The sequence below is a fragment of the Aegilops tauschii genome, chromosome 6 (genome assembly GCF_002575655.3).
Source record: "Aegilops tauschii subsp. strangulata cultivar AL8/78 chromosome 6, Aet v6.0, whole genome shotgun sequence".
Classification (NCBI taxonomy): Eukaryota; Viridiplantae; Streptophyta; class Magnoliopsida; order Poales; family Poaceae; genus Aegilops; species Aegilops tauschii.
Window position 1 is genome coordinate 323,743,411 of NC_053040.3, and position 9,960 is coordinate 323,753,370.

Below are 9,960 nucleotides of genomic sequence, written 5' to 3' on the forward strand. Positions count from 1 at the left end.
GTAATAAGCCGGGACATTGGAAGAAAGACTGCCGAACAAGGATCAAGGATGAGGAGAAAAAGGGAAACCAACATCAAGCCAACCTTGTGCAGGACGGTGACGAACACGATCAAGGCCTATTCATGGCTATGGTCACGGACGTGGTCACCACTGAGGTCGTCACACCCCAGGCTGTTTTTTTTTTGAATGAAGAGAAGGTAATCCCAGTGCCCTGTCCTGATGGTGTGTGGTTTTTTGACACTGGTGCTAGCAGCCACATGACCGGAGAGAGGCACACGTTCTCCACCCTTGATGACAGCGTGCATGGCACTGTTAAGTTTGGGGATGGTTCCATGGTGGCCATCCGCAGCAGAGGATCTGTCGTCTTCCGCTATCAGAACGGCGACCAGAGGGCACTGACGAATGTCTTCTACATTCCCTCTCTTCGGAGCAACATAATATCAGTGGGCCAACTGGACGAGGGTGGCTGTGTGATTGGGATCGAGAGCGGCGTCATGACAGTCCTCGACCCAGCGCGTCGTGTACTCGCTCGTGTCAAGCGCTCGGCGAGCCGGCTGTACACTGGAATTCTCACCATAGATACGCCGGCGTGCCTTCTGACGCAAGGCGATGATGTGACATGGAAGTGGCATGCGCGCATGGGACATCTCCACTTCCGAGCTCTCCGAGCCATGGCCAGCATGCAGCTAGTTCGAGGGATGCCAGTCATTGACCGTGTTGAAGAGTATCGCGACGGATGTGCGCTTGGAAAGCAGCACAGAGCCCCGTTCCCACAATCCACGGCATACCGTGCGGAGCACACGCTGGAGCTAGTGCACACTGACTTATGTGGGCCGATCTCACCGGCAACACCTCGAGGCAACAAGTACTTCCTGCTAGTTGTGGACGATTTCAGCCGCTACATGTGGCTGGAGCTGCTGCAGTCCAAGGATGAGGCACACGAGCGATTCAAGAAGGTGCAGGCCATGGCCGAGGTGGAGGGCAGATGCAAGCTTCGCGCATTCCGGTCCGACCGGGGCAACGAGTTCAACTCTGTGGAGTTCAAGCAATACTGTGAGAGTCTCGGTGTCAAGCACTTCACCACAGCTCCATACACACCTCGGCAAAATGGCGTTGTTGAGCGCCGAAATCAAACAGTTGTTGAGATGGCTCGATGCTTGCTCAAGAGCATGGATATGCCGGCGTATTTCTAGGGAGAAGCTGTCAAGACCGCTGTCTACATCCTAAACTGTGCGCCCACAAGGAGTCTGGAGGGTGCATGTCACTCCATATGAGGCATGGCATGGACGAAAACCGAGCGTGCAGCACCTGCGTACATTCGGGTGCATGGCCCACGTGAAGAAGCTTGGACCTGGGACCACAAAGCTATCTGATCGCTCGACACCCATGGTGTTTGTGGGCTATGAGGAGGGATCCAAAGCCTACCGTGTGTATGACCCACTGACTAAGAAGGTGCAGGTAACACGAGATGTAATTTTCGAAGAAAATAGGCCTTGGAACTGGCATGCTCACTCTGCAGATAGTACTCCAACCACGCCCACAACCTTCACTGTGGTCTACACCACAGACCGTGGAATTCAGGAGCTGGACAACGGTGCTAGTACGGTGTCAAGGGCGCGGCACGGCAGGACAGAGGCCTCTACACCAACCCATGGCATGTTCTCTCCGCCTGCGTCGACGCCGGCGGTGGGAACGTCGACGCCGGCGGTGAGCGTGCACGGGGCGCCACAGGCGGAGCCGCGCACGCCCGATATGGTGCCCGGCATACGCTGGGCCACGCCACCGACGCACGGCGACAGGCGCGACGTCGACTCTGGGCCAATACGCTACCGCCATCTCTCCTGCATCCTCGACGAGACTGACGGGGAGGATGTGCGTGAGGCAATGGAGCAGTGCCTTCTCAGTGCCGAGGAGCCTTCCGACATCGATGACGCGCTTGACGATGCGGCGTGGAAGAGAGCCATGGACGACGAGATGCAGTCTATTGTTGACAATGCCAGCTGGGAGCTGATACGTCTCCAATGTATCTATAATTTATGAAGTATTCATGCTATTATATTATCCATCTTATATGTTTTATATGCATTTATATGCTATTTTATATGATTTTTGGGACTAACCTATTAACCTAGAACCTAGTGCCAGTTTATGTTTTTTCCTTGTTTTTTAGTTTTACAGAAAAGAAATACCAAACGGAGTCCAATTAACGTGCCAATTTTTTTTATGGACCAAAAGAAGCCCCTGGAGCAAAAGAGTTGGGCCAGAAGAGTCCCGGACTGTCCACGAGGATGGGGGCCGCGCCCACCCCCCCTGGGCGTGGGCCCCTGCCTCGTGGACGACTCGGAGACCCCCCTGACGTGAAACCAACGCCAAAAATTCCTATAAATACAGAAACCCCCAGAAAATAACCTAGATCGAAAGTTCCGCCGCCGCAAGCCTCTGTAGCCACGAGAAATCAATCTAGGCCCTCTCTGGCACCCTGCCGGAGGGGGCCATCATCACCGGAGGCCATGGAGGAGGATCCCGGAGGGGCCATCATCGCCATGAAGGCCAAGGACCAGAGGGAGAACCTCTCCCCATCTAGGGGGGAGGCCATGGAGGAGGAAGCACAAGGGGGAGAACCTTTCCTCCTCTCTCTCGGTGGCGCCGGAGTGCCATCGGGAGGGAAATCATCCCCACGGTGATCGTCTTCATCAACATCACCATCATCATCACCATCCTCATCTCTTTTACGCGGTACGCTCTCCCGCACCCCGCCGTAGTCCCTACTTGAACATGGTGCTTTATGCCACATATTATGATCCAATGATGTGTTGCCATCCTATGATGTTTTGAGTAGATATCCTTTGTCTTTGGGTTGATTGATGATCTAGATTGGTATGAGTTGTATGTTTTATTATTGGTGCTGTCCTATGGTGCTCTCCGTGTCGCGCAAGCGTGAGGGATTCCCGCTGTAGGGTGTTGCAATACGTTCATAATTCGCTTATAGTGGGTTGGTGAGTGACTGAAACACAAATCCGAGTAAGGGGGTTGTTGCGTATGGGAATAAAGAGGACTTGATGCTTTAATGCTATGGTTGGATTTTACCTTAATGATCTTTAGTAGTTGCGGATGCTTGCTAGAGTTCCAATCATAAGTGCATATGATCCAAGAAGAGAAAGTATGTTAGCTTATGCCTCTCCCTCATATGAAATTGCAATAGTGATTACCGGTCTTGTTAACAATTGCCTAGGATAATTCCGCACACCGACCCATCATTATTCCACACTCACTATTTATAATATTTAGTAATATATTCTAACTTTATGATAACAACACCTACTTTTATGTTTTAGCTCTCCGATATCATGCAAAGTTATCCTCTTCATACCCACAACGTAGTTTTATTCCTCGTTTCTAGTTGGAAGCAAACATTCGGTGTGCGTAGAGTCGTATCAGTGGCAGATAGGCCTTGAGAGAATATTGATCTTACCTTTAGCTCCTTGTGGGTTCGACACTCCATACTTATCACTTCCACCTTTGAAAATTGCTACGATGATTCCCTGCACTTGGGGATTATCAAGCTCTTTTCTGGCGCCGGTGCCGGGGAGCAATAGCATGGGGTTGATATTCTCGTGTGTGCTTGTTTGCTTTCTTCACTAAGTAGATTTTGTTTTTCCTTTTTGTTTCTGTTTAGTTGTGGGTGAAACATACAAAAAAAATTAAGAATGAAAATACAAAAAATTTACTTGCCTCTCATGCCTAAAGAGTTTTTCAATAAGAGAAGTGATTGGAAAGTTATGCATTGAAGAAGTGAGGGTCGACCTTGAGCACTTGTGTTCATGCTCACGGAAACAATGTAGAATTTTTCATGGAAGTTTCTTTGTAAATAATTATCCCCTTGTTTATATCCATTGTACTATAAAAATAATGTGCCAAGCTTGGGTTTTAGGATGATTAGATTGCTTGTTTGCTATGTGCAGAACAAAAACAGAAACTTTGGCTGTAGCGCGTGATTTTACATTTTTTACTGAAAGGTCAAATGGGTCTGAAACGTTTTGCACATTACTTCTGTACAAATTTTTCAAATTGTCAAACTTATTTCATAATTTTTGGAGTTACAGAAGTTTACTAAACTTCCAGATTACTACAGACTGTCCTGATTTTGACAGATTCTGTTTTTCGCGTGTTGTTTGCTTATTTTGATGAATCTATGGCTAGTATCGGGGGGTATGAACCATGGTGAAGTTGGAATACAGTAGATATAGTTCTAATATGAATTTGTAATAAGTTCGCAACAGTACCTAAAGGTAGTGATTTGCTTTATTATACTAACGGATCTCACAAAGTTTTTTTTAAAGTTTTGTGTGGATGAAGTGTTCGAAGATCGAGGAGCTATCAATATGAGAAGAATAAAGAGAGGCAAGAGTTCAAGCTTGGGGATGCCCAAGGCACCCCAAGTAAATATTCCAAGGATACTCAAGCATCTAAGCTTGGGGATGCCCCGGTTGGCATCCCATCTTTCTTCTTCAACAATTATCGGTATACCTTGGTTTTTGTTTTGTTCACATGATTTGTGTCCTTTGTGTTTTTCTTTTTTCTTTAGGAACCATGCTAGTATGAGATACCCCTTCAATTATCTTATAGAATGCTCTTTGTGCTTCACTTAAATCTTTTGAGTATGGTTTTATAGAATGCTTAGTGTGCTTCACTTATATATTTTGAGCTTGGATATTGGTTAGTCTATATTAATTGTAGAATGCTTCATGAACTTCACTTATATCTTTTGGAGTATGAGTAATACTATAATCTAAAGTGGGTTTAGAAGAGTGTCAACTTTAGGAATTAGTGATCCCACTATTTTGGAGGGTGTTGAATCTTAGTATGATATTTATGAAAGTGGATTTGGAAGAGCGTCAACTTTAGTTAGTAATGATTCCACTATTTTGGAAGAGGTTCCAATTGATTATGAGAACAAAGTTGATATCTATGATGATTATTGTGATGACATGTATGCTATAAATAATAATGTTAACCATGAAACTTGTCATCATGATTTTAGTTTTCAATTGGATTATGCCTCACATGACAGTTATTTTGTTGAGTTTGCTCCCACTATTCTGAATGAGAAGAATTTTGCTTATGTGGAGAGCAGTAATATTTCTATGCTTGTAGATCATGAAAAGAATTCTTTATGTGATGGTTATATTGTTGAACTCATTCATGATGCTACTGAAAATTATTATGAGGGAGGAATACATGCTTGTAGGAGTTGCAATGATATCAAGTTTCCTCTCTATGTGCTTAAAGTTTTTCAGTTATACTTGTTTTGCCTTCCTATGCTAGTTGATTCTTGTTCCTATAAATTATGTGTTCACAAAATCCCTAGGCATAGGAAGTAGGCTATATTCAAATGTTCTAGTCATATTCTTCATGATGCTCTCTTTATGTTTTAATTCTTTTCTTTTATGTGAGCATCATTGAAATCATCATGCCTAGCTAAAAGGCATTAAAGAAAAGCGCTTGTTGGGAGACAACCCAATATTTACCCTTACTGTTTTTGTGTGTTTACATGATTAAGCTACTGTAGTAATCATGTTTATAACTTTTGTTTCCATAAAGTGCCAAGTAAGACCTTTGGGAAGACTTGGGTGAAAGTTAATGTGATCTTGCTGTAAAAAACGGAAACTTTGCGCTCACGAGATTAGCTGCCATTTTTTTTACAGAAGAGTGCTTTTGAGTTGATTCTTTTTTCAGAAGATTAATAGATAAATTCCTCATGTCCACCAATTTATTTCATAATTTTTGGAGTAGCAGAAGTATGGTTGCTGTTCAGATCATTACAGACTGTTCTGTTTCTGACAGATTCTGTTTTCATTGCATAGTTTGCTTGTTTTCTAGTTTATATGGCTTATATTTCTTAATATAAATTGTAGAAATGATATGGTACAGTAGGCATTGTGTGAGAACAATTATGAACCTTGTCTTTAACAGTACCAAGTGAATGGTTTACTCTTTATCATACTAACCTATGTCACGATGTCCCGTTAAGTTTTGTGTGATTGAAGTTTTCAAGCTTTGGGTGAGATATCGATATGAGGAGAATAAGGAGTGGAAATACCCTAAGCTTGGGGATGCCCAAGGCACCCCAAGGTAATATTCAAGGAAGACTCAAGCGCCTAAGCTTGGGGATGCCCCGGAAGGCATCCCCTCTTTCGTCTTCAAAACTATCGGTATACCTTACTCGGAGCTATATTTTTATTCATCACATGATATGTGTTTTGCTTGGAGCATATTTTCAATTTTACTTGATGTTTGAATAAAATCATTGGATCTGAAATCTTGAATGAAAAAGAATCCTCCCATGGCTAGTTAATTATTTGACTACTCAGTGTTCTTCACTTATATCTTTTCGGAGTAGTTTGTCATTTACTCACGTGCTTCACATATATCCTGTGAGTAAATGGTTGAATGAATTGAATATCATAAATCCGAATTTATATATGTTTCATATGCTTATACCGTGGGGAGTAATGACTTCATACAGAATAAGTATAGGTAGTAAACTTATTGAAAGTTAGCAAACGCAGAATTGGTCACTTGAACAATTCATGAAAGAATATTGAAGGAAGAGAGATTTCACATATAAATATACTATATTGGACATCTTTTGTAATTGTGAGCACTCATTAAAATATGACATGCTAAAAGATTGATGTTGGACAAGGAAGACAACTTAATGGGTTATGTTTTCCTATATCCGAAACGTTATATTGTCTTGGATCATCCAACATGTTGGGCTTGCCTTTCCCTCTCATGCTAGCCAAATTCTTTGCACCAAATAGAAACACTACTTGTGCTTCCAAACATCCCTTAAACCAGTTTTGCCATGAGAGTCCACCATACCTACCTAAGGATTGAGTAAGATCCTTCAAGTAAGTTGTCATCGGCGCATGCAATAAAAATTGCTCCTTAAATATGTATGATCTATTAGTGCGAAGAAAATAAGCTTTATACGAACTTGTGATAGGGAAGAAATAAAAGCGACGGACTGCATAATAAAGGTTTTTATCACAAGAGGCAATATAAAGTGACGTTCTTTTGCACTAAGATTTTGTGCATCTAACCATAAAAGCGCATGACAACCTCTGCTTCCCTCTGCGAAGGGCCTATCTTTTACTTTTATCTTCTACCCTTATACAAGAGTCATGGTGATCATCACCTTTCCTTTTTGCACTTTTTCCTTTGGCAAGCACTTTGTGTTGGAGCGATCCGGATATATATATCCACTTGGATGTAGGTTTTCATAAATTAATATTGTTGACATTACCCTTGAGGTAAAAGGTTGGGAGGCGAAACTATAAGCCCCTATCTTTCTCTGTGTCCGATTAAAACTTTGAACCCATAAATATCACACGAGTGTTAGCAATTGTGAAAGATTAAATGATAGTTGAGTATGTGGAGTTTGCTGAATCAAAGATCTTACATAGACCCTTCCCGAAAATAAGATGAATTGCAATTGTTTGATGACTAAGAGCACAGTTTGTTAGTTTTCAAGAAAGTTTATGATCTATACTTTAACATGTGAATAGCTTGTTACTTGATCATGAAAAGTTTTATGAGATGAGCTACTGTTATGACATATAATGATGCTAGAAAAGGTGATCGAAATTATCATTGATCAAACTTGTGCACCTGCTAGCATTCACACTTCATAAATGATTTCTTTTATCATTTACCTACTCGAGGACGAGCGGGAATTAAGCTTGGGGATGCTGATACGTCTCCAACGTATCTATGATTTATGAAGTATTCATGCTATTATATTATCCATCTTAGATGTTTTATATGCATTTATTTGCTATTTTATATGATTTTTGGGACTAACCTATTAACCTAGAGCCTAGTGCCAGTTTCTATTTTTTCCTTGTTTTGAGTTTTACAGAAAAGGAATACCAAATGGAGTCCAATTGACGTGCCATTTTTTGTTGATTTTTTATGGACCAAAAGAAGTCCCTGGATCAAAAGAGTTGGGCCAGATGAGTCTCGAGCTGTCCACGAGGGTGGGGGCGCGCCCACCCCCCTGGGCATGGGCCCCTGCCTCGTGGATGACTCGGAGACCCCCCTGACGTGAAACCAACGCCAAAAATTCCTATAAATGCAGAAACCCCCCAGAAAATAACCTAGATCGAAAGTTCCGCCGCCGCAAGCCTCTGTAGCCACGAGAAATCAATCTAGGCCCTCTCTGGCACCCTGCCAGAGGGGGCCATCATCACCGGAGGCCATGCAGGAGGATCTCGGAGGGGCCATTATCGCCATGAAGGCCAAGGACCAGAGGGAGAACCTCTCCACATCTAGGGGGGAGGCCATGGAGGAGGAAGCACAAGGGGGAGAACCTCTCCTCCTCTCTCTCGGTGGCGCCGGAGTGCCATCGGGAGGGGAATCATCGCCGCGGTGATCGTCTTCATCAACATCACCATCATCATCACCATCCTCATCTCTTTTACGCGGTCCACTCTCCCGCACCCCGCTGTAGTCCCTACTTGAACACGGCGCTTTATGCCACATATTATGATCCAATGATGTGTTGCATCCTATGATGTTTTGAGTAGATATCCTTTGTCTTTGGGTTGATTGATGATCTAGATTTGTATGAGTTGTATGTTTTATTATTGGTGCTGTCCTATGGTGCTCTCCGTGTCGCGCAAGCGTGAGGGATTCCCGCTGTAGGGTGTTGCAATACGTTCATAATTCGCTTATAGTGTTTTGGCGAGTGATTGAAACACAAACCCGAGTAAGGGGGTTGTTGCGTATGGGAATAAAGAGGACTTGATGCTTTAATGCTATGGTTGGGTTTTACCTTAATGATCTTTAGTAGTTGCGGATGCTTGCTAGAGTTCCAATCATAAGTGCATATGATCCAAGAAGAGAAAGTATGTTAGCTTATGCCTCTCCATCATATGAAATTGCAATAGTGATTACCGGTCTTGTTAACAATTGCCTAGGATAATTCCGCACACCGACCCATCATTATTCCACACTCGCTATTTATAATATTTAGTAATATATTCTAACTTTATGATAATAGCACCTACTTTTATGCTTTAGCTCTCCGATATCATGCAAAGTTATCCTCTTCATACCCACAACGTAGTTTTATTCCTTGTTTCTAGTTGGAAGCAAACGTTCGGTGTACGTAGAGTCGTATCAGTGGCAGATAAGACTTGAGAGAATATTGATCTTACCTTTAGCTCCTTGTGGGTTCGACACTCCATAATTATCACTTCCATCTTTGGAAATTGCTACGATGATTCCCTGCACTTGGGGATTATCAGGAGCTTAGCTCACTGCCGCGGGGTCATCAACCGATCGGTTTGAAGTGGGTGTACAAGTAGAAACGCGACCCGGCTGGCAATGTAATCAAGCACAAAGCTCGGCTGGTCGCGAGAGGGTTCACACAGCGCCAAGGGGTTGATCTTGACGAGGTATTTGCTCCAGTGGCACGGATGGAAACAGTGCACCTCCTGCTTGCTCTTGCTGCTCACCACGGATGGGAAGTCCATCACATGGATGTGAAGTCAGCTTTTCTCAATGGCGATCTCAGTGAAGAGGTGTATGTGGCCCAGCCGCCGGGATGTGTGGTCGATGGCCAAGAGCAGAAGGTACTGCAGCTGCGAAAGGCCTTGTACGGCCTGAAGCTGGCTCCACGTGCTTGGTACTCGAAGCTAGATGAGACGCTGTCCAACCTCAAGTTTGTCCGGAGCCCGCTGGAGCATGCCGTCTACCGGCGAGGTGACGCCCAATCCTATCTGTTGGTAGGTGTGTATGTAGATGATTTGTGTTGGGGAACGTAGTAATTTCAAAAAAAAAATCCTACGCACACGCAAGATCATGGTGATGCATAGCAACGAGAGGGGAGAGTGTTGTCCACGTACCCTCGTAGACCGAAAGCGGAAGCGTTATCACAACGCGGTTGATGTA